The sequence below is a fragment of the Neofelis nebulosa genome, chromosome 3 (assembly GCF_028018385.1).
Source record: "Neofelis nebulosa isolate mNeoNeb1 chromosome 3, mNeoNeb1.pri, whole genome shotgun sequence".
Classification (NCBI taxonomy): Eukaryota; Metazoa; Chordata; class Mammalia; order Carnivora; family Felidae; genus Neofelis; species Neofelis nebulosa.
In genome coordinates this window covers 85393837-85418189 of record NC_080784.1, presented here as the reverse complement: position 1 = coordinate 85418189, position 24353 = coordinate 85393837, and the positions used below count along the sequence as shown (strand labels likewise).

Sequence of the window (24353 nt, the reverse complement as noted above, 5' to 3'; positions counted from 1 at the left end):
AGGGTACATTTTGGTTAGTTCAATATGCTATTCCTACTTTAACCCTCTCATAAGTTCATTTTTCAATTTTATCCTAAAATTTTTAGGCAAAGAATAAAACCTTTGAACTGCTAGTCCTCTCTAATGTACTTTGGAAAGGGAAACATTAAGTGTAATCCCAGTGAAGTATAGATCAGGACATAATGCTAAGTAGAACTTAAATTATTAAGAGTGGCACAGAATTAACCTTTACAATAACCTTAACATGAGGGCAAATGATCTGTCTGACATTCTATCTAAAAGGGAAAACCTTTTATACTCTGGAAATTATTTATAGATATTGTTTGGAAGGAGCTTTTCTGTAAATTAGTTAGTACCAGTTGTGGATCTGAGTTTACAAAAGTTAGTTTGGAAAACAGTACCATTGTCTAAGTAGGAAAGAATTTTAACAGTTTAAATCAGTGGCTCACAACCTTGGCTGCCCATTGAAATTATCTCTGGAGCTTTTAAATACTCCAACACCCAGACTCTACCCCCAGATCAGTTAAATCAATATATCTAGGCTGGGGAACAAGGCAATAATATTTTTTAATTCTCCCCAGGTGATTCCAAAATGCAGCCCAAGTTAAAAACCAATGCTTTAAAGAAATGGAAGTTTTAATAAAAATTACCACTGTAACATAGAGTTAAATGTAATATATGGATATATTTTCATAAGTGAAAATACAATTAGAGTAGAAGAAAGAATTACCTCCCACCCCCTAACTGCATTTAGAATGAGGTTTAAAGCCATTACTAAAGTAGATTTTTAATTTTTTTCTGCTTTTCTTGTGACACTCCAGCAAAACATTTAGATCATTTATACATGTGTATATGTAAGTTGATGCAATTTGATTTGGTATAGCTATTTATACGACTCTAAAAAGTGAAGGTAAATATTAATTCAATTGACTCTGAATGAAACAGAAGATTCAGTCACTGCATACAGTGACCTACATTTACCTATAGGTAACTTTTTTCCTCAAATGTAGAACAAAAATATGAAATTTGTTATATTAGAATGTCATAGTATAACAGAAGAAATCACTTTTGTCTCCATATATTAAATCTCATAAAACAATGCCATGACTAGTATATTAACTTATTGAAAAGGAGTTGAACACGTTTTAGCACCACACTAGGCCCTGGAGATACAAAGTTTCTGAAAAACACATGGCTCCTGCCCTTGTTGATGTACAGTCCAGCTGGTTGACTTGTAAGCCAGGCTAAAGGTTTTTATTCTTTGTTTTTATGAATATAATTTATTGTCAAATTGGCTAACATACAACACCCAGTGCTCATCCCGACAAGTGCCCTCCTCAATACTCATCACCCATTTCCCCCTCTCCCCCACCCCCCATCCACCCTCAGTTTGTTCTCTGTTTAATTTAAGAATCCCTTATGGTTTGTCTCCCTCTCTCTCTGTAACTATTGTTTCCCCTTCCCTATCTATGCAGCCACCATACACCCAAGACAATATTAAACATTAGTAGTATATCAACTTCCAAATGAATTACCATCTGTCTATCCTAACACATTTTCAGAGCATCTTGGTTGATATTCTATGACTTTCTTTATATCTTATTTTTTTGAAGACCAAGAAAAGATTGATAATGTAAATATTACTTGTTAAATTTGTAGGTTTATGCAAATATATATATATATATATATATATATATATATATATATATATATTACATGATTCTAATATCCAGCCCCCTGTTTTTGTTTCTTTATTGAAGAAACAGATAATAAAAAAATAAATAAATAAACAAGATAATTTCAAAGAGTTATTCTTGTTTTAACACTCATGGGATTCCGAAACTAGATTTGGAGCTGGTTAGAGAGGGGAGGTGCTCAGAAAGATATCCACTTCCAAGTAGAAAATGTTTGGTCTGAGATTTGAATGATAAGCAGGCATCAGCCTTGTGAAATGCTCAAGCATATGCAAATGCAAGAAGAGTGTTCTAATGCTACCTTCCAGGAAATTCTTAATTACCTGGAACGGATCTTCATGAAGGTACAGGCAAAAAGTAGGCAAGCCTTGAAAATGTCACTTCCTTGCAAATCGTCATATGGTTTCCCTTGAATCAGATCTCAACCTTTGTTCATCTTTTCCTCAAAAGCCACATAGAGACCAATATTTTACTTCTCACCAATCAAAAGAGAACTGATATAACCAAATTGCTCCTCAAATTTCTAAGCAAAGATATAGTTAGAACATATGATAGAATTAAACTTTGTGCTGCCCTTTATTTTTACCATGAATTTTCCATGATTATTGACATTTCAAATTTGTGTTACTAGTATTGTTGTTGATAATCTTAGAGCTGAAATGTTCCAGCCTGTACAAGTGGCTTAATATTGGAGTTAAGAACATCGGCTATGGAGAGATTCTAACAGTTAAGACTTTACCTAAGGCACTTAGGCTGACCACAATTTCCTTATTCGGATAATAATAATGTGAGGGTGTGTTTGTTTGTTCTTAGAGAGCATGAGCCAGGGAGAGAGGCAGAGAGAGAGAATCCCAAGCAGGCTCCATGCTCTCTGCAGGGTGTGACCCAAGGCTTGATCCCACGACCCTGGGATCATGACCTGAGCCAAAATCAAGAGTCTGATGCTTAACCGACTGAGCCACCCAGGTGCCCCAATAATATGAGTTTTAAAAGAGGTGGTGCAGAGAACTCAGTTTAGAGTCTTACATGACAAGCCTAAGGAAGGTAGTGGGGAGAGAGATTGAAAGAGATTGGGGGGGCGCAGAGGAGAAACCACACATGCACACACATACACATACATGCCTTGAGATTATTTTAAATATTGTGTGCATAAATATTTTAGTAACAAAAACAAGGCTTCTTTTAGTTATGTCCTCAATGGCCTCCTGAAAGTGTATTGCTTAGAAGGCTGCATGTGTTCTACTGACCAAGGAGGACAATCCATCAATTTTTACTTGGATGGATTATATACTGTGAGGTTTGGGAAACTTAAACCCCTAAACTCCATTAACTCTTGGTCACGGATGTGATGTCAAATTTCAAACAATCACAGTTGGGCGTGAAAAAGAAATGCCGAGGGTCTTCTCAAATCTTCTCAGTGTTTCCTTCTATCCTCAAAGTTCCCACTGGGGGATTCCCTCCACACTTAACACATGTATATTCAGGGAAGACCGGCTGAGGCCCACCAGCACTCCACATTTGAAACAGAACTCCCAAAGGCAGTGGGATGACAGAGTCCTGCCTCCAAGGAAAGGAGGGAATTCAGAAAGAAAATAATAAAGTAGCTTTCACACTGTCCTTCTCAGAAACCCAACACCCCTCAGTAGGAGTTACTTGGAGTGGGGAAAAGAGGGCTAATCATGTGGGCTTGAACCAAAAGCTCCATTTTCCTGTGATATATATGAATATAAGCATGTGATGATCAAAGTGTTCCATGGCTGAACAAAAGCTTGTAAACCACTGAGCCAGTAAATGTGAAGGCCCTTTGTAAACTGTAATGTGATTTACAAAAGCTAGTTGTTAATATTATTAATCCTGTTTCTTGGTTCTTGTGAAAATTTAAATGCTTTGTTTTATTGGGAAATTGTTTAATTAGATAATAAATCTCAAGAAAAGGCATTGTTCCAAGTCAAAGATTTATTCCTGACTACCAATCTGTGCAGCAAGTACATTTAAAATGTTTCCTAAAGAGATTCATTTAGTGGAGGAAACTGGAGCAGTTGACTAAACTTTTCCATCACAAATTTAATTGACATGGGGTCAACCCAGTCAGTCATCTTCTGGAGTGAAGAAATTCACCACCCTTTCTGGATGTTATGAGAATCTTCAGGGAAATGTTTCCTGCCTCCTTTGGTTACAAGTGAGGCCCCTAAGGATCTCCATTTGATTACTGCAACCTACATTTTTAATCCCAGGTTATAGCCACACTCTAAAGGGATATTGAAAAATAATAACAACAGGAATCCAAGTTGACTCAATATACATTATTTGTCCTAAAAATGAGCATTACAACTATAGGATACTGTGTGGGACTTAAGTCAATAATAATAACAAAGTCATGTAATGCTTACTATACCCTGGAAAATTGTCTAAGTGCTTTACATATATTAGTTCATTTATTCCTCACAACAACAACCTTATGGACTTAGCACCATAATTATCTTCTTTAATGATACAGTCTAGAAAGAGTAAGTCAACTGCCAGAGGTTAATGTTGGAGCTAGGATTCAAACCCAGGCAAAAGTTTCGAGAGATAATCAAACAATGTTTTAATTTTTAGTTTCAGCAAGATCAGGAAGGAGAGCATATATTTTTAAGTGAATTCTGTCAATTATAAGTATGTGCTTGATATCTGCCTTTTGCCCCTTTTGCCCCTCTGAATCTACATCCCACATTCTTCTGTCATGCTCTGTGCTCCAGAGTCTGACCTATATGGACAGCATCATTAGGCTTCCAGCTGGATTTGGTACTAGAGATTAGAGATCAAGGGAAGAGTGAGGACAGCATATTTATTTTCCTGTTTCCTCCCAGTAAGGTCACTACTGGTCAGCTGCATCCCTCTGTTGAAACCACAGCACTTCAAATGACTCATTTCACTCTGGATTCTGCTACCTCTCCCTTTCTCTGCCCCTAAATACCTAAACATAACAACAGCTCTTTACTAGTGCAGTTTCTAGGACACTGAACCATATTTGTTATTTTCCCTAAATCCTGATCACATCTTTGTAAATAGGCTTGTTATTAAACTTTCCTCAAATTAGGAATCTGAGCAGAAATTCATCTCTTTATCTAGTTTACAAATGACCTGACAAAAAACAAATGCAGCATAACCCTCACTATCCCCACTTTCCACCCTCTACAAAATAGACCCAGGAAGTAAATTCTAGAGTTATCCAAAGAGAGCTCCATTACACCTACTACATGTCTATATGAAAATTATTTTTTTAAATTTTATTGACTTTTGTAAGCAGCCAGGAATTGAAGACTATAAATAGAAACATATTTTTATTCCAATAATAGTCATTGGTCTATGATAGTATCCTGGGTGTCAAGGAGCAAGGCAGTAACAGACCTATTCATGCTGGGTGTTGATCTCTTTGAGGTGAATGACCTTACTGAAGCCTTGACTCAGGTGTCATAAATCAGACACTTAGCCTAATTAAGTATAAAAATACCTGATGCTTTGCAGCTGATAATACTGGACACTGGCTTCCTGGAACCAGGTAGTAAAATATATCTAGGAAATGTGATCCCATGGTGCAGAAAGATACCAGGTGCATTTCCCCTTCAATCTAATTAGCCATTCATCAGAAACAATGTATGTTTGTGACTACATCTTGGCCTCAAAGACAGTGAGCATCTGAACCGACCATCTGAACCGACCTTAACATCTCTTATTCAAAACATCTCAATCTGATCTTGTCTTTTAGTTGAACAGCTCATCCTGTGGTGTAAATAGAGATTGTTTCCATTGAAAAAGATGTAAGAACAACATCCTGAGCCATAAGTCTGAAAACTATGGTTACCTGCCCTCTCTTCTCCCTTAATCTACCTTAACAGTGCGATAATTCTTCACTGTTCCACTCCTGGTTTTCACGTTGAAGGTCTACCTACAATTCAGCTGACTTGGTTAGAATGATGCATTTCCTTTTACCGTGACTTGATGTTCATAAAGTTAAATGTGCTTGGAGGTAAATTACTGTCTTTGTTTACAAACCTCATTGTTTCATCATCAGAATGTGTCACAAAAGTCTTAAAACCTATGAACTTGTACACCTACCGTGGAATAGATGCAACATATTGACATCTCTTTGAATCACAGTTTCATAGAACAATGGCTGGAGATGGATGCAAATACATTGACCCATTTCATTAATAAGTATCTGGGGAATCTCTTGGGTTACTTCTGGACTGGCAGGAAGCAATGACTATGACCAAAGATTAAAAGACAAGAAGCCTGGATCTTCCTTTTCTTTTTTTTTTTTTTTCAACGTTTTTTATTTATTTTTGGGACAGAGAATGAACGGGGGAGGCGCAGAGAGAGAGGGAGACACAGAATCGGAAACAGGCTCCAGGCTCCGAGCCATCAGCCCAGAGCCTGACGCGGGGCTCGAACTCACGGACCGCGAGATTGTGACCTGGCTGAAGTCGGACGCTTAACCGACTGCGCCACCCAGGCGCCCCTGGATCTTCCTTTTCTAATTCTAGCTCTGTCACCTTCTTATGTATGACACTAGAGCTGCCCCACCATAGAATAACAACGTTCTTCATGACCTAAATTTCAAAGTCATTGGCATGAATAAAACTGTTTTGGATGTACAGACAGTAATATAAAAAAACCTTCTGCTACTTCACCTTGCAGAAATCAGTCAGAAATTATTTTAAGTGATTGAGATACTCATTGTCCTGAAACAAAGTCAAGGTACAGTGTTTTATTCAAATTATACATGCTATTTCTTTTCCTCCTTACCTATAGTAGCCAGACTCTAGGGTGTTCTCCTCCAATAACCATCACTTTCTGATATTCACACACTCACATAGTTCTCTCCCACACTGGATACCTGTATATCCAATAAGATATTGCAGAAACAATATTATGTGATTTCCCAGGTTAGTTCATAAAAGCCATTTGGCTTCTGCCTTGTTCTTACATCACTCACTCTGGGAGAAACCAGTTGCATGTGAATAGGGATATATACCACATGGTGAGAGAGTGATACCTCCTATTGGAAGTCAGCCTGCCAGTCATGTGATTAAGCCATCGTGGAAGTAGATATTCGCACCCCAGTCAAGCCTTCACATGAATACAACTCCAACTTACAGGTTGACTGTAACTTCATGAAAAATCCCAAGCCAGAATCACGCAGCTAAGCTACTCCTAAATTTTAAATCTACAGAAACTGTATAAGATAATAAATGCTTGCTGGTAGAAGTAACAAGGATTTGGGGAGGTAACTTGCTATGTAGCAATAGATAACTAAATATTAACTAAATAGATAACTAAAATACTCTTCATTCTGATTTTCTTTTATACAGGGTTTACCTTTCCCCCCAACCTGACACACACACCCATTTCTCAAGCAGGAACTCCATATAGGTATGGCAAAATGGCTAGGAGCAACAGGAGGGCATGCCCACTTTGACAAGGACACAATTTTAGAGAATTAATACTCTAAGATATATATGTCCATAGTTGTACCTGTACAAATAATAAAGGTCCATCTGAAAAATGTCCTCATCCAAGAAATTGTTTACAAAAATAAATACTGTATATTTATCTTCATAATGTATATATAACTCTATTTTGTTTGTAACAGAGTAGATTATTCCATTGTCTTATAATAGCATAAATGCTATCATTAGAATACTGGTGGTATCATTTTATTACTCAGACAGTTATGAGTAGTGAGTTAATGTCTTGTCCTGCCATTAATTCCTGTTAACTGCCAGAATTGAGTCATATTATTTCAGTTGATAGTGAAACAAGTGAGTTAGACTGTTAAGAGGAACATCTGGCTAACATACTGCAAAGGTCTAGCAGTGCACTTAAACCAAATAGGAGTTCCCTTCAGTGGCAGAAAATTTTCAAACAATTCTTAACTGTAATGTTACTCTGACTAACGATGATATTATACAAAGAGTGCTAAAGTACTAACCTACCAGAAGTACCCAAAGCAGATAATGTATCATTCCTCCCCACTTGCCTTCCCCTCTCTATAAAATCAACTTATCATTAACATTTCAGTTCAATTTTAGAAGGTAATAAAATTAAAGAGGATACACATTTACTGGTTATATCAGTATACTTCTAAGATTAAAATAACAAAACAGGGGCACCTGGGTGGCTCAGTCGGTTGAGCAGCCAACATCGGCTCAGGTCATGATCTCACGGTTTATGAGTTCGAGCCCTGCATCAGCCTCTGTGTTGACAGCTCAGAGCCTGGAGCCTGCTTCGAATTCTGTGTCTCCCTCTCTCTCTGCTCCTCCCCTCTTGCTCTCTATGTCTTTCTCTCAAAAATAAATAAACATTAAAAAATATTTTTTTAATAAATAACAAAACAGATGAAAAATCACGTCTCTAAAAACTTTTAGGTACTTGTATAATTTTTTGGCAAAACTACTTAAAAACTGTTTTCTACATTAGATTCCGACATCATAATAAGTCTGAAAACACAGACTACTTTCTTATTATTGATGTGAATTTCTGTTAGGAAAAATCAGAATTCTAAATAAACCTAAATAATATTCAAGTTATTGAATTATACTTCACATGAGATTTTACTGTATACACATTTAGTTTCTGCCAAGGGCAAAAATTTTCCTTTATATAAAACAATTTTTAAAGAGCTATAAGAATTATAATAAAATGAAAAATGCAAAAAGAATGAGATTCAGGTATTTTATCTTTAAGCAAATAGCAGCAAATTTTACCAAATATAAAAGAGTATAAATGGTAATGGTTATGAAATGAGAATCACAAAGTACTTTCCTAAAACACTCAAATGGACAAGGGTCAACTTACTAACTCTTGGTACTAGATCTTACATATCTACTTTAAAATTTTGATATTTCCATTTAATATCTGTATTTTATATATTTGTAAATTATTAAAAGGGCATATATAAGGGAAATTCATTTCTGATATTTAAATTGGCTAACAGTACCTTAGGTGTGGGCAATGAAAAATAAAGTGTAAGTCAACAAATTTTTGATTAATCAATTTTATTCATTGTTGTGCCAAAATTATATCCGTGTGAACCAAGGAGATATACCTAGTATTTACAATTATTCATGAATTATTTAATAAAATTGTGAATAAATTTATGCTCAATATAATTTCAAAAGGGTTGAGAAATCATTCTCTGAGAAATCATTCATGATTTAATTCTGAGAAATCTTATGCATTGGGTTGCATATATTATGAAACTATCATTTCTCTTTAGATATTTCATAATACCTGTTGAATGATGTGAATGAATAAATGAAGAAAGGAATTTTCCAGCAATTAGTTCTGGCAATGTTTTGCCATCAATACACTCCATTTGTTTGAAAACTACTGTTACCATTGTGTTGATCTTTATGTTCTTGAGTTTTGCTTTTTATTTCCATATAAAATTGTGTGCAAGGATTACTTTCACTACTTCCTCCCTCCCAGAAACCTACACTGAGTGTAATGGTCTGCACCATAATTTCTCAGAAAAGACAAGTTATCAAAGTATTATATATATATGTCCATGACATGTTTAGCCAAAAGGAATAAAACAGGTCTTAATATCAAGGAGATGGAGACTATAACCAGAGAAATCAAGTTAAATTACATGAAACAATTAGAGGAAGTTGAGTGCTATGATGTATAACAGCATTTCCCAAAAGATCTTTGAGGTGTTAAAAGATGTTTTATTAAAAAAAAAAAAAAAGGCTTCTACAGTCAAGTAAGTTTGGGAATTACTTTATAAGACATTACCCTCTTGGCAATTCACAATGTCCATTAGCATATTAATGACTGAAAAGTTTTGTAGCAAAGAAAATGGTTGTATTTTGACTAAGCTAGACTATTCAAAATTTCTTTCACTATGGAAGCCTTTGTTAAAATGCTCCCTTTTTGATCATGAAGATTTTATATGAAGAGAAAAAAATAACAACTATTTACCACATTAATTTAACAAGTATTAGCATTTTGCCATATTTGGTTAAGATTTTTTAATCTAAATAATAAACAGAAGATCATTTATACAATTAAGGCCAACCCATATCCCTTTTTCCTCCTCCTTCCCCCAGGGGTTACTATCATCCCGAAACTGGTATATATTCTTCTTGTTCATATATTTACTTTAACTGATATGTTTGTATTCACAAACAATATGTAGGATTTCTGTGTGTTGTAGGTTTAAAAAAATAGAATTTTTGTATACATTGTGATTTACTAATTTTATTCAACATTATGTTTATGAGATGGATCCATTATAATGCATATAGGTTCAGTTTATCTGTTTTAACTGAGTAATTGTGTTCTTTGTATAAATAGACCACAAAAATTAATTATCCAATAACCTATTAAGAACATATGGTTTGCTCTCAGTGTTTTCCTATTCAAACAATGTTGTGGTAAACATCCTTGCACATACATCCTTGTGTGTCTGTTGAAGAGATATTTTAGAGTATATATCTAGAGGTAGAATTAATAAGTTATAGGTACCTACATTATCAACTTTAGTAGATACCTCAAACTTCTCTCCAAAGTAATTAAACTCATTTACACATCAACTAGCATATTAAGGGATAGACTCAAATCTCTACAAAGGCTCAGACACACTAATCTGATATGTTTGGAATTATATTGTGCTTATATACAACATTAGTTTCCCTTATTATTTTTGAATTCTGAACATATTTTCTTAAACATATTAGCCATCCTTTTTCCTCTTTTGTGAATCATGAAGATTTGACAGAGTTAATTATATATTTCCTTAACTAACATTTCATTGTTCAAATTCACTGCAAATAACCCCTGGTTTATGGTTTAGCTATCATTTTTTAAATCTTTTTTTTAAATTTTAGCAAGTGTTTATGTTTACCATTTGTGTGACATTTGTACCACAGTGTTTTATGTTTTATTTAAAATTTTTCAGTTTCGTTTTTCACATTGAAGATTTTATTCCATCTGCTATTTATCTGTGTTTTGTATCATACAAGCATTTGATTGTCCCAGTGACATTTCTTGATTAATCTATCCTCCCTGTACTGATTGCTAATACCACCACATCATATACTAAGTTGTAATACAGAGGAGATATTAATAGTGGAGAGAAGGGAGTGGGCTCACTATTGCACTGGCCTAATCATACATGAGGGACTGCATGAAAGAGGTGGCCTTCAGGTAGGGTCTGAATACTAGATGGACATAAAGACATGGGATTTGGTGTTATTTATATCATTTCGGTAACACTCACTGCAGGTGAATTAATCTTACTGCAAATGAATTTCTTTCCTTGTAGGTGGGGATAATACAGATCACCTAGTAGCATTATTTAATGATATAATATACGTTAAGGTGGTTACTGTATTGTCTTGCCTATAGTAGGTGTTCAAAGTAATTAGGAGTAGTGATTGTAGTCTCTGTTGTTGCCAGCAATAGTGCTAGGAATGCTCATAGTATCTGATTAGATTGGTAGCTTTCAGTTAAAAAGCTAAAACAAAATCTAAATGCTCAATGTCACTCTTCATCAAGGAAATACAAATCAAAACCACACTGAGATAGCACCTCACATGGGTCAGAGTGGCTAAATGAACAAATCAGGAGACTATAGATGCTGGAGAGGATGTGGAGAAACGGGAACCCTCTTGCACTGTTGGTGGGAATGCAAACTGGTGCAGCCACTCTGGAAAACAGTGTGGAGGTTCCTCAAAAAATTAAAAATAGATTTATCCTATGACCCAGCAATAGCACTGCTAAGAATTTACCCAAGGGATACAGGAGTGCTGATGAATTGGGGCACATGTACCCCAATGTGTATAGCAGCACTTTCAACAATAGCCAAATTACGGAAAGAGCTTAAATGTCCACTAACTGACAAACGGATAAAGATGTGGTTTATATACAATGGAATACTACTTGGCAATGAGAAAGAATGAAATATGGCCTTTTGTAGCAACGTGGATGGAACTGGAGGGTATTATGCTAAGTGAAATAAGTCAGGCAGAGAAAGAAAGATACCATATGTTTTCACTTCTATGTGGATCCTGAGAAACTTACCAGAAGACCATGGGGGAGGGGAAGGGGGAAAAAAGGCTACAGAGAGGGAAGGAGGCAAACCATAAAAGCCTCCTAAATACTTAGAACAAACTGAGGGCTGATGGGGGGGGTGGGGGAGAGGGGAAAGTGGGTGATGGGCATTGAGGAGGGCACCTGTTGGGATGCGCACTGGGTGTTGTATGGAAACCAATTTTACAATAAAATATATATATATAAATAAAGGGAATTCTTAGGAAAGCAAAGACAGAACTGGGGAATTGTCTGACTATAAGGTAAGAATTAGAGATGACTCCAAGCTGTGGTTTAGAAGACAAGATGTAGGAGGAATTGGAGATATTAGTTTAGGACGGAGGTTCTCAAAGGGTGGCTCCAGCAGCAATTCCTGTGAACTTGTTAGAAAAGCAAACTCAAGACCCCAGACTCACTGATTCAGATACTTGGACTGACATATGGTCTAGTAATCTCTGTTTTAACAACCCCTACCCACTTGCCCATCATTCTGATGATGTTCAAGTTTGAGACCCACTGGTTTGGAACACAATGAGTAAGAGGGGGTGCTGAGAAACCAGGTGAACATAGTGTATGAAGAAGTGTCAGAGCTGAAGATACAGAGTTCTCACTTAGAGGGCTAAGATTCTCCTTTTCTAATGCCTTTCCTTGCTTCTAGTTATTGGCTTTATTACACTGAATGGCTTCCCAATCTTAGAATCACTTCTCAGCATTCAGGTTCTCTCTGTCGTCCACCTACTGGGTAAAGCAATGCTAAGTTTACAACCCTTAATCACTCTCTGTCCTTCCCACGATTTCTCTCCTGCATCGTTCTCCTCCTGTTTTCAGCTTGGAGGCTCCTCACGGAGGGGAATTTGTCTGGCACAATTTCATCCATCATTAAATACCATGTACACTGACAGAGTTTTATAAATAATAAATGAGGGTAGTAATAGCCTAGATCCCAGCTTTTAATAGTAGGAATCCCTGGCCATTAAATATAAAACAGTTATCAATATATGTATATCTAGTGACCCTTCTCTGACCCGTGAAATATAGAAGTCTGCAAGGAACATTCTGTAACATTTAAGAGCACTTTTATTTTTCTAATTTCATCTTAAAATCAATAGGTATAAGTGTGAAGAAGAGATGAGCAGTAGCCAGCCACAGAAAACATATACCTATGTTCAGATTTTCCCATTGTATATTTAGCGAGTTTATTCGATTCTTCGGTAGAAATCAAGGTGGGGGGAAAGAATGAGAGATCTCACTATAACAGCCTATCAGAGATCTGGCTAGTGTATTACTTTTGGCCATAATGTGTTAATCAGCTGCAAAGGATCAGCTCAGCCACAGTGACAGGGATCAATTGTGTAGAGCTCTGAGATAAGTTAATCTACCGTGACATGCTCTAAAGTAGGATGCATAAGGGAATACCACCTGCATTTTAAACTAGTGCTGACTGCCTTGTAACATCTGGGGATCCATGTTTAATAAAACAAAATTGATCTTCAGGAACTTGAAACATATTACCCCTATTATTTAAAAACACAAGATAATTCTGGTGTGTTTCTTATTTCATTTTTATTTTGATTTATAATTTATACATATTTGCATATATAAATATGTCCTATAAAACATATAGAATAGAATGTAAAAGGTAGACCAATAAAATGTATCTTTTATTATCAATATATATAACATGTTTAACAATATAAATAAAATTAACAGTGAAAAAACTTTTACTTTTTAAAAATATTTTGGATAATTGAATAGTGCTGCCTTTGCAATGTGAAATCATGATTCTTCACAGTAAAATCAATGCACTTTGGAGTTTAATTTATCTACAAGCACAAGCAGAAGTTTGAAAGCAAGGTCTAGGGTTGAAATTGCCCATTAATATTGTTAAGGAAAATTTAAAATATACCCATATGAATTTAAATGCATGAAAAGAAAGAAAACACATAAAACAGGTAGCCATGGTTTTCTCTTAGTGGCAAGATAATGCATAATTTTTCATTCATACATATTTATTTTCTAAATTCCCTATCATAAGGAAGTATTATTATTATCCATTACAGTACCAGTGTGAGTAATAACACGATACAAAGGAAATATGTCCTTGGATTTCCATGTCATCTTTGCACAGGGGCCATGCCAATCTTCTCTGCATTGTTTCAATTTTCGTATATGTGCTGCCAAAGTGAGCATGAAATATGTACTTGGAAATAGTTGCAATATCCACCTTATTTAAGCTGTACCAGATTCCTACTTATAGAACTCATAACAAACACATACATACCCACAAACATATACCCAAAAACATATTAACATTCCCTTTCTTAATGATTAATAGATAAGATGCCAATACCAGCAGCAGCAAGTAACACTGAGAATCAACACTGTTCTCTTGATATATATAATCCTGGATGGATAGTAAAAATAGGTGTGAAGTGATGTTTCAGCAGCCCTGAATTGATAAGCAGAGTCAAACGTGTGCATGTCCTCCAAAGGCAGAATTTCAAAACCTTATAAAAACCACTTTTATTTTTTAAATGAAGAGTATTTTGCATTGTCTTTCCTTAGGCAGTTTTACTATGTTGTAACACATAGACGAAGGATGGAAAAGTAACAATTCATCTGACGTGATAATTGGGAGAGTCTGTCTATATTAGCAGCTCTGAAGTATATTCCTCAGATCCCTTAGGGGAGCCCAGGAAAACTTTAAGGAGTCCTGTGAAATCAAAGCAATTAATATATTATTTTCTTTTACTATGTTGGCATTCGCACTGATGGTACAAATACGATGGTGGGTAACATTACTGGGTACTTAGAACAAATCGAGGGAGTAGAACTAAGCGGTACTAGCAGATTTTGTATATTTCATCACTAGGCACTAAAATTCCAGTTTTACCTAAGAACATCTTTGATGAATTGGTAAAAATTCATAATTTTATTAAATCTTGGAACTTAAGGACACACCTTAATATTCATTCTGTGTGACAAAAATTAAACATATATATAAAGTACTTCTATATAATGAAGTAGATACCTATGTTAGTGATCTATTTCTGTAATAAATTACCCTAAAACCTAGCAGCTTAAAACAACATACATTTATTATCTCAGTTTCTGTGGGTCAGAAATTCATGGACTGCTTAGCTGGATCCTCTGGTTGAAGTTTCTAACAAGGCTGCGATCAAGGTGCCACCTGGGACCACATGAATGTGAGAAGAGCCAGAGAGAGAAATCCGGCAAAATGGAAATCACAGTCTTTTATAATCCAATCACAGAAGTGACACCTCTTCACTTTTGCCATACTCTATTTGTTAGAAGCCAGTCACCAGCTCCAGCCCACATTCAAAGGGGGAGAATTATACAAAAGCATGATCTCTGAGAGGCTGGGATCATTAAGAGCCATGTCAGAAGCTGCTGTCCATAATGGTCATCTCTGGGAAATACTGTTTATGCTGCAAGTTGAACTACATGCTCTTTTCATTACATACCATTTTTATTCGAAAGAATAATTAACCTTGGGGCGCCTGGGTGGCTCAGTCGGTTGAGCGTCTGACTTTGGCTGAGGTCATGATCTCACTGTTCCTGAGTTTGAGCTCCACATCAAGCTCTATGCTGACAGCTCAGAGCCTGGAGTCTGCTTCAGATTGTGTGTCTCCCTCTCTCTGTCCTTCTGCCGCTCACACTGTCTCTCTCTGTCTCTCAAAAAAATTAAAAATTAAAAAAAAGAAAAAAATAATTAACCTAAAAACTATAATAATTTGGGCTTGAATATTTTGCTGATATTCCCAGACTTGAGTATTTCTTGAAAATAGACAAAGTGAGTTTTGTCACTTCAAGGAAAACAATGTTGATGCTCAACACACAATAGAATTTGAATATTCAAAAGAATGCTAGAATTTTGTAAAATTTGTATCCGGTAACAGTTCCTTAACAGTTTCTTGATATATAAAACCTTTTTAAAGATTTTGTTAGCGATACTAAAGAATGTTGGGTTTGGGGTAGGAAAAATAGGTAAAAACAGAGAGGGAGGCAAACCATAAGAGACTGTTAAACACAGAGAACAAACTGAGGTTTGATGGTGATAAAGAGGTAGGGGTGGGTGGGGAAAATGGGTGACGGGCATTAAGAAGGGCATTTGTTGGGATGAGCACTGGGTGTTGTATGCAAGTGATGAATCACTGGATCTACTCCTGAAGCCAAGACTACACTGTATATTAACCAACTTGAGAATAATAATAAAAACAAAGTTGGGTTTTGATATTGTGTAATGAAATGTGTTATCATTTAGGAGATCTGCAAAACCTAGTAAGTCAATGTTTTTCAAATGACCAATAGATACCTTTACAGAGTCATGAATGTGTCCATTTAAAATGCAAGATAAACCAATGGTTTTAGCCAATCTGACAGGGGTAAAGTGATATCTCATATGGTTTTGATTTGCATTTCTGTGATGATCTTTTTTTGTGTTTGTTGGCCATTTGTACATTTTCTTTGAAAAACATGTCTGTTCAGGTCTTCTGTCGATTTTTAGTTAGATTATTGTTTATTTGTTTTTTGTTTTTTTTTGGTGTTGAGTTGAATAAGTTCTTTATATATTTTGGATATTAATCCATTATCCAATATGTCATTTGTAAATATCTTTTCCCATTCATTAGGCCGCCTTTTTGTTTTGCTGATAGTTTCCTTCACTGTGCAGAAGATTTTTATTTTGATATAGTCCCCAAAGTTTAAATTTGCTTTTGTTTCCTTTGCCAAAGGAGGCATATCTAGAAAAATCATTCTATGGCTTCTGTCAAAGAAATTATTGCCTATGTTTTCTTTTAGGAATTTTATAGTTGAGCACTGAGAACTGTATAGCATTGCTCGATCGTTATACTGTACACCTGAAACTGATATGACACTGTATGTTAATTATACTTGAATAATAAAAAAAGACCGGTGGATCTCATGTAACAGTATGAGAAGTTCGTTAATATGATTTCAGTTCCACATTGTAATTCACCTTTAAGAAAATACTATTTACAGAGTTCTAGTGTAACACCAAAAAAGAATACCCACAATTATCTAAAAAGGGTATTAAAATACTTCTCCCATTACAACTACATAACTACATGAGGCTGAGTCTTTTCCATATACTTCAAACACAAGAATGACAACAGTCTGAATGCTCTTAGAGCAGATATGAGAATCCGGTTGACTCATATAAAGCCAAACATTAAAAATATATAAAAATATATAAATAAAAGAAATATTCTTTTCATAAAACTATTTTTTTCTTTGTCATTAAAATATTTTTATGTGGGCATAAAATGAGTTTATCTTTGTTATTTATTATTTTTAAGTGAATTATTTAAGAATGTCTATTTTAATTCCTAGCATGATAAATATTCATAGATAGTCCCACATAAACTAAAACTCTTTGGGATGTCAAGAAATTTTAAGAGTGTAAAAATGATCCTAAGACCAAAACAGTTAAGAACCACTGGACTATTTTGCTATTTTGACAAAATAACCCCCAAATCTCAGCAGCTTGCACAAAATGATCTCTCATTCACACCACAAGTCCATTAGCATTAGCTAAAGGAATGTGCTCATTGTTTCTCAGGAAAGCAGGCCCATGGAGAGTATATCTCATCAAGATTCTACACTCACAACAACAAGAAAAATGGCATTAGGACAAAATTTGCAAAAGCTTATAAACATTACATAGAAGTTACATATGCTACTTCACTTAACTAGTCATCTTCCTGAGAAAGTCACATGGTCATACCTAACTTCAAGGGGACAGTAACACACAATTCTGCCATATACCCAAAAGGAAATCCAGAAATATTTTGTGAACAATACTAATGACTACCACATATGCCAACTTCAATCCATACATACCTGAAGCACTGAAAAAAGGATTATGAGGTTGCATCTTAGATAGCTCCAGAAGCTTGTTAGTTTTTTATTGTTGTTGAAACAAACTATCACAAATTTAGTGTCTTAAAACAACACAAATATATTTTCCTACAGTTGTGGAGGCCAGGCATCCTAAAATCAGAGTGTGGGCAGAGATGCATTCTATTTGGAATCTCTAGGGAACAATCAATTCTTTGTCCTTTTTCAGGTTCTAGAAAACATGAATTATAGCAAATTTTATGCCTTAAACCAAAAGCAATTGAGCACGTGTTAGAGAGGAGGCACTATTCCAAATGCTGAGGACACTGAGCTGAGCAAAAGTCAAAGTCCCAACAATTATAGGGCTTACATTCTAGTAGAAAAAGAAATAAGCAAGTAAACAAACATACATATATATTAGGAGGTTGATAAGTACAACAAAGAAAATTAAGGCAGTAAAAGTAATTGAGAATGATATGAAAGGTGCTATTTTAGATAAGGTGGTCAGAAAAAAACCTTTTAATCAGAATGATTGCATAGATCCCTGAAGACAGTGACGAAACAAATCATGATACCTGGAGGAAGAACATTCAGGCACAGGCCTTAATGTGGGAGGATTCTTGGAATGTCTGAGAGACAGCAGGGAGACCTGGGTGTGACTAGAGAGGAGGAAAGAAGGAGAGGAGTTCAGAGAGTGAGCTCAAGTACAAATAATGCAGTATACTGAGGACAATGATAGTAACATAGTCATTACTCTGAGATGGGCAATCAAAGAACCATTTACTTATAGGAGTGTATGACACAGGTGACATTTTTTAGGGGTCACTGACTACTGTGAAGAGAATACAACCATGGGGCAAGGTTAAAAGCCAGAAGAGTAGTCAGACGGTCATTGAAATAACATAGGATGGAGATGACGTTGATTTAGATTAGAGCCAAAATGGTGGATGGAGGTGATGAGAATTGTCTGGATTCTGGATACAGTTTGAAGAAAACAAGTCAGTAGATATACCGATGGAGAAAACGACGTGGGTATTAGGGTGTCATTACCAAGAAAAGTGGTCACCTTTAAAACAGAAAAGAAAGGACAGAGAGATGGAGGAAGAAAAAAGGAAGGGAAGGGGAAGAGGCCTTCATCCGACTTCTCACTTGAAAGTTTTTGCCTGAGAATGAATAAATGTTCCTAGAAATTTAACTGTGTGACTTGGGGAAGTCCTTGGATATCAGTCAGAAGAATGATAAATCTTATATAACCAAAACATCTTTACTTAGCATCAAAAACTTGAAATAAAAAATAAAGACTTAAAATGGTGTTAGGCAAATCTGCCAAATGTAGCTGCTTGTGCACATTGTGTAGGCTATGAAAAGTAATTTCTCTTTTATGAGTCCAAGGTGGTGATGTAGCTTTCAACATTATTACAAGATGATTTACTATTATCTATTCCACACCTGAGTAAAATGGCACTGTCCTTCTCTGAACAGAATACAATTTCTCTTGAGTAGATTTTTAACACGGATGTATGAAGGTAACATTTACTGTCAATTCCACAGTCTCAGGCTAAGGGGAAAGGTCATACCAAATACAGCAAGACACTCACCAGGGGTGGACTGTTTCTCCACAAAGGAGATAGAATTTGCTAGTGCCATCTGCAAAGGCCAGTTCTCCACTTCTTTTCAAAATATTTATATTAACACATTGATTAAGCTGGATAGAACTAATTTGTGTGTGTGTGTATATATATATATATATATATATATATATATATATATATATACATATATATATATGCTATAAAATATATATTATATAATTCATTTCTTAATGCATGAGAACATTTTAAGTAAATGATGTTTTTTGTTGTAATTTACTTTTGTTTCAACAGCCAGACATTGAATCCTGAGTCAGGGTGCACTGAGAGCAGATCTCAGAAAATTCTGCTATAGATACCTCATTGCTATTTTCAATTTATCACCAAGTTCCTTTTATTTTCTGATTACTATTAGGAAATATCCACTTGTCCCTGTTGCCACCAACACCATCCTGGTCTAAGCTGTGGCCCAGGGGTAACAAGATCCTCGCATCTAATCTCTGCCTCAGTCTTGTCCAACTCTAACCCTTCTTTGCAGAGCAGTTGGAATGATCCTCTTCAAAACTCAAATCACATATTTTCCTTTAGCTTAAAAACTTTCAAAGGCTTACTGGTGTGGTTCACAATGGTTCACAGGATAATGAAAAACCACTGAAGACCCTGCAATTCACCTCTCCATCCTCGTCAGGAGGCCCCTGCTGTTGCCACTGCTCTTGCTCTGCCCTTTTCAGGACTAGCTCTGCTCCCAACCATTCCATCATCTTTGCACAGGATGTGCCCCCTGCCAGGACACTGGTTATGCCTACCTGCTCCTAGTTCATCTCTCTTTCAGGTCTCTAGCCATTCTGCTCTATTTTATCAGAGAACATTTCCCTGATCATCCCACTTTACCCCAAGTTCAGATCTCCCTGTTACATGCACTATTCATCACATATTCCTCTAGCTCACAGCACTTTTGAAAGCAGCAACTTTAGACTGTGTAATTATTTGATTAATGTTGTATCCTTTACCAAACAGCAAGCTTCAAGAGGGAGGGACCCATGTCAGGTAAGCTCAGCAGCCTGCCACTCAGGCAGTAAGATAGGCACTCAGTTAACTATTTGATGGAAAACAAATGCATATATAAATTATTCACAAAACAAAAGAGTCCTTTAATAAAAGTTACAAGAGTAAGAGTAAAAATGGAATACAGTAAAACCTTGGTTCACGAGCAGAATTCATTTTGGAAATAGGCTTGTAATCCAAAGCACTTGTGTATCAAAGTGAATTTCCAGAACCTTTGGCTCAATCGTGATCATGTGACATTCAGCATCACATACTACTCGTATTGTAAAACATCACTCATTCATCAAGTTAAAATTTATTAGAAATGTTTGCTTGTCTTGAGGAACACTTGCAGAACAAGTTACTCTCAATCCAAGGTTTTACTGTATATCAAAATACTTGAGGAAAAGTAAAACATGTTTAGAATATAGAAATTTAAATAATCAACTGTAATTATGAAATGGATAATTGGAGGAAAAGAGGCTCAGTAAATTCCGCCTTGGTAAAAATCGTTTGATTTTGTTCAAAGGCCATTCATTCGTTCACTTGTAGTTTAATGGGCTTGTAGAAAACCTTACGATTTTTTTGCTGTATGTTAACAGCTATACCCTATAATGGTAGGCATTAGGATTTTTTTCACTAGTGCTAACAAAGAGATTCAGATGCCACTAATTAATGCACTGAGCAGGGAAATGAAAAACATGTCAGAAACAGAGCCTCAAGAAATAAGTGGATCAGAAAATCATTTCAGTGCATGGTGCCCAAAATTCTAGGCCTAAAAAGTGATTGTGCCATTCCCCCTTTATCTTTGGAGGGCAATGTTCAAAATGCATTGCAAATATATCATCAGTCTTACAATTTGAATGAGATCAATTTCAGTTGCATGAATACATACACAAGACAAAGGTGCTCCCTGCTCTACAGCAATCACAAAGCTTTTCTTAAAAGGCAGTCTGCTTTCAAATCAGTGTAGGACAAATTCGTGAATCCTTCTAGGAAGACTGTACAGTGGTTCTTTGATCTTAATCTAGTTTAAAGATTCGAAACAATAAGCTCTCAAACATTTGTCTTGATTTTTTAACAAACAAAAACCAGTGTTTCCCTGGATTCTAAAATGTACAAAAATACTTCTAAAAAACATCAAATAATAAAAATAGTGGAGCTTTGTAGTTCAAGTTGACCCAACATCTCCCTGTGAACATAGTAAGAACTGTTGTTGACATTTTTTTTTAATTTTTTTTTAACATTTATTTATTTTTGAGACAGAGAGAGACAGAGCATGAATGGGGGCGGGTCAGAGAGAGGGAGACACAGAATCCGAAACAGGCTCCAGGCTCTGAGCTGTCAGCACAGAGCCTGACGCAGGGCTCGAACCCATGGACCGTGAGATCATGACCTGAGCCGAAGTCAGCCGCTTAACCAACTGAGCCACCCAGGCGCCCCTGTTGTTGACATTTTTAACAAGGAGTAAATCCATTTTTTAATGCTTATTTATTTATTTGGAGAGAGAGACAGCCCGTGCATGAGCAGGGGAGGGGCAGCGAGAAGGAGAGAGAATCCAAAGCAGGCTCCTCTGAGCCTGACAAGGAGCTCAATCCCACAAACTTTGAGGTCATGACCTGAGCAGAAATCAAATCAAACACTTAACACACTGAGTCACCCAGGCACCCTGGAGTAAATTCATTCTTAATCACTTACCCCGATTCCCATATTATACTTTTTAAAAGACTAGGCTTAGAAAAATAGTTTTATTTTAGGAACAAAGTGAGGTGAAGCAGAGCAAAATTGTTACAAAAATTTCATCTTGACCTCATTAGCAAAATGCTTAAACAAATGAAATAATGTGTTCATAAGAAGCTGCAAGAATATAACCTGCCTTTAAAAGTTGTGAACACCCAACTCCCACATTTGTTTCTTTGAAAACACAGTTAGAACCAGGGTTAGTGTGGTACTCATCAGTGCCAGTCACCAAAGACACGAAAACCTTCGATTGCAAGTAGCTTGTTCTGCGAGTGTTCCTCAAGAGGAACAAACATTTCTAATAAATTTTCACTTGACAAACAAGTGATGCCTTGCAATGGGAGTAGTACACATGACACAGAAAGTCACATGATCATAACAGAGCTAATGGTTCTTCTCTCTCTCTCACTGTGGGATTTCGGGTGATTGTCTTCCATGCTCAGATGCTCAGTCTCAGTCCATGGTGTTTGGCAGAAATCAGACTTTTCAGAACATTGGTAGGTGCCTACAACTGGCACGAGTGTATTTTTTGTCACTTCAAAGTACCTGTGGACAGTCCTTTGCTTTTCTATATAAAAGTAAACTTAGAAATGCTTTCTTCACTCTAGGTCAGGCTGCCTGCTTCCTCTGCTGCCTTATTGCCAGTTACATTAAGTACAGTATATGACAAGAGTTTATTAATACACTAGAGGACCCTAAGTTCTGCTTAGAGAAAACAGTGGCTTGATTGCTTTCTTGGAAATGACTTAGAGGGGCTTGCTCATGAACAGGAGCCGCCAGTGGTCAATGAAATTGTGTCCTTGGGGAAGACCATGGGACTGGAGGTGATTGACATTCAAGAGCTGGTGGAGGACATGGCCAGGAGCTGACCAGCAATGAACTGATGGATCTGCATCGTGAGCAGCAGCAAGAGGTTGTGGAGGAGATCTCGTCTGCAGGGGAGAAGGAGAAAAAGGTCGAGGGATCCCTCACTTCAAATGAGATCAGGGAGATGTGTAAAATGTGGGAAACAGTGCAACATTTTTTAGAAAAGCACCACCTGAATGAGGCTATAGCAGTGTGAGCGATGAATCTGTTTAATGACAGCGCAATGTCACATTTCCATGAAATCCTCAAAAGGAGGCAAAAGCAAGTGTCATTGGATAGGTTCCTTGTTAAAGTTGTTTTTGTGAAAACAAAAAGGTCCCACTGAGTCAATAGATAGCAGTGATTTCATTATTGATAGTGAAAGTCACCCTACACAATAACCCTCCTCTCTCGTCTCCCTCACACCAGCCATGAAGGTTTTCCAAGGTAAGTATAGGTTAATTTGTTTATTTTTCTTTATATTTTGTATTTTCTTTACTATTTTGTATTATATTACAGTATTGTAATCCTTTTTACATGAATATTTTTGGGTTGTGGAACGAATCATCTGAGTTTCCATTATTTCTTATGAGGAAATTCACTTTGATGTACAAGTGCTTCAGATTACAAGTATGTTTCTGGAACGAATTATGCTCACAAACCAAGGTTTTACTGTATTTCCTTTTTCTCCATTTCTGTGCACACAGTAGGATTACATTTATTAGAATGACATAGACATGAACTTGCTCTGACCAATGAAAGGTTAGAAGTTATGGGTGTCACCTTCGGGTAGATGCTTTGACGGCTAGTGAACAATTTTCAAGGTCCCTTTCCCACTGCCACTGATTGGCTTTGCTGCAGATGGTAGAAACTCTACCTTCACCCTGGTCTCCAATTGTAAAGATTTTCCTCAGCCCCAGCCAATCCACTGTGGACGTGTATCTTGAGTGAGAAACATGCATTTGTTCTTTTAAGCCCTTAAAAGTTGACATTGTTTATTTCCCTAGCATAACCTAGCTCATCCTGAGTGATCCACATTTGCAAACTCAAGCCATCAAAAATAATTTCAAATTTTATATCATGATGCCATATAGTATATGATGTATATGCATATCCCCATGTATTTATATTTATATATGGGCATCATAGAATAAAAATGATCCAAATACGCAAAGATTATAGAATGTCATCAGATTTCAATTCATTAAAATTCCTTACTGTACATCTCTTTTAAATTTTCTTTTAAACTTTTTAACCTGGGAGAGGAAAACTGTTATGTATTTCTGTAATTATCTAAGAGTAAGTATAACACTTGTACTCTTTTTCAGAGGTACAGCACAATTTACTTGTTACTAGAAACATTTGCTCTTAAAATACATTGCCTGGGAAATAAGGGTTCATTCTCTAGTGTTTTCCAGTGTAATCCTCATATTAAAATATCTAAAACAACTTCGATTTTCATATATTACCAAAAGAAGCA

The 24353-nt window shown here is 36.1% G+C and overlaps 1 protein-coding gene and 1 non-coding gene across 11 annotated transcripts in view; both read right to left on the bottom strand.

Moving 5' to 3' along the window:
• Window positions 1-24353, bottom strand: part of INPP4B (inositol polyphosphate-4-phosphatase type II B) — a 775173-nt gene that overhangs the window by 445042 nt on the left and 305778 nt on the right. For 4 of the 10 annotated variants that reach the window (XM_058721293.1, XM_058721292.1, XM_058721295.1 and 1 more), the window contains exon 1: window positions 5539-5684. The exons of the other annotated variants lie outside the window; for them this stretch is intronic. The gene's annotated coding sequence lies outside the window, so the exon portion shown is untranslated. Of the gene's footprint in view, window positions 1-5538; window positions 5685-24353 lie in introns of those variants that run through there. 10 annotated transcript variants of the gene reach the window in all.
• LOC131508187 (U6 spliceosomal RNA) lies at window positions 13857-13964 on the bottom strand. The gene has a single exon (XR_009259899.1). It is a non-coding gene; the product is annotated as a U6 spliceosomal RNA (small nuclear RNA).